We start from the raw sequence: 2,319 nt of genomic DNA, 5'->3' as shown, positions 1-2,319 counted from the left end.
ATATAAGACCATAATACGACCAGAAGTCGCGTATGGAAGCGAAACATGGACGCTAACAAAAAGAGAAGTAAATAAATTGCTGGTGTGGGAACGTAAAACCTTTCGAATGATATATGGCCCTTGCAGAGACAGAGTGAAAAACGAATGGATACGCAGACCCAATAACGAGTTAGTCTCTATTCGGAAAGGAAAATCTAGTCAGATATATAAAGGAAAATAGACTCAGATGGGCAGGACATGCGATACGCTGTAACGACAATCGCCTTATAAACAATGTGTTCTGGGAAAGGCCAGATGGAAGAAGGTCTGGAGGGCGGCCTAGAAAAAGATGTAAAGATGCAGTCAACGAAGATCTGGAGAAACTGGGAGTAACACAATGGGAATTAGTGGCACAGGACCGAAAAACGTGGAAGGCAATAGAAAACGCGCCAAATACTCACGAAGAGTTGTAATGTCATTGATGATGATGATGATGATTGACTATAACAAAAAAGGAAACAATTTTGACAAAAAGCTTTTTCCAGAATCCTATAAATGGAAACTATCTTTAAATAAGGAAGTATAAGTTATTTGTAAATAGAAACGAGCAGAAAAAATATCCCTTAACGATAATAGAAAAAAAAATTAAGACAGTTTTGAGAGATAAGAAGAAAAACTAGAACAAGTAATTGGACTTCGTAAGTCCTAGGTTTTCACCCAAAGTAATCGAAAGTAGAACTGGAAGACGTTATTTGAATTCTTCGTGTAACTTTGCGTGGATTGATATACGAATTTACTAATTTTGAGTCATTTTTGCTAAAATTAAAATTAAAAATTAAGTAGTTAAAATTTCTCACCTGTAGTACCATCCTTGGATTATAAGCTTTCATTTGACACCTCATTAGTCATTCTACCTGGTATAATGACGGAGGAGTTATAGTTGCTGTCGGACGGACAGACGGACAGACGGACAGCCTAGGTCAAATATCTCACCTTTAGTACCATCCTTGGATTATAAGCTTTCATTTGACACCTCATTTGTCATTCTACCTGGTATAATGACGGAGGAGTTATATTTGCGGTCGGACGGACCGACGGACAGACAGCCTCGGTCAAATATCTCTACCTTTAGTATCATCTTGGATTATAAGCTTTCATTTGACACCTCATTTGTAATTCTACCTGGTATAATGACAGAGGAGTTATATTCGCGGTCGGACGGACAGACGGACAGACAGCCTAGGTCAAATCTATCGCATTTAGTAACATCCTTGGATTATAAGCTTTCATTTGACATCTCATTTGTAATTCTATCTGGTATAATGACGGAGGAGTTATATTCGCGGTCGGACGGACCGACGAACAGACAGCCTACGTCAAATATCTCACCTTTAGTACCATCCTTGGATTATAAGCTTTCATTTGACACCTCATTTGTCATTCTAGCTGGTATATTGACGGAGTAGTTGTGATTACAGACGGACAGACAGACAGACAGACGGACGGACAGACGGACGTGGATAATTCAAAGTTTTCACATTTTTTCAAAATTGGGTGAAAACAATAGACAGTAACTAATAGGTCCATTTTCTGTTCCTTCTTTTCTTCACTGCAGCATCCATCTGGCTTGCAATTTTTAGAAGCCATGGAGGCTGTTACCAGGAAAATGGTCCAATAAGTTTTTCAATTAAAAATCTTTTAAAAGTATTTTATTTTACAAATATTTTTATTAGGTTTAAAAACTTAGACTTTTATTTAGCAGATCCCGCTACGCACCTAACCTTCAAGTCAGTTGCAATGGGGGGTGTGTTCACTACGGAGACCAAAGGATTGTATCCTCGCTCCAACCCTCGCTCCATGGTATTTATATTCGTGAATTCTTGCATTTAAAATAATGTATTTATTTTAAATGCGAGAATTCACGAATATAAATACCAGGGAGAGAGGGTCGGAGCGAGGATACAATCCTTTGGTCTCCGTAGTGAACACACCCCTATAGATGTCGAAAATTTTTACCTGGAGTAGAGATAGCAGTCTATGCATTCTCTGAAGAGCCTCTAACAAGAGGTGAAATCGTCGATAAGAGTGCTGGATGCGGTCTCTAACCTAAGTAAAAATTAAGACAGTTTGGCTTCGCATTGCAACTGAATGAACTGAATAAAAATGGTATACATTTTTAGAGATAAGAAGATTGGCACTGACTCTGAAATAATTTATTATTGCAATTATTACATAATATTTAGTATGTTAGACTATCAATTATCAAAAAATACCAAAAACCCTTATCTCTCCAACAACATCCAATTCGTCAAACTCGAATCTTATCAGCTCCCCAGCTAA

The sequence above is a fragment of the Diabrotica virgifera genome, chromosome 1 (assembly GCF_917563875.1).
Source record: "Diabrotica virgifera virgifera chromosome 1, PGI_DIABVI_V3a".
NCBI classification, from domain to species: domain Eukaryota; kingdom Metazoa; phylum Arthropoda; class Insecta; order Coleoptera; family Chrysomelidae; genus Diabrotica; species Diabrotica virgifera.
This window is presented reverse-complemented; position numbering follows the sequence as displayed.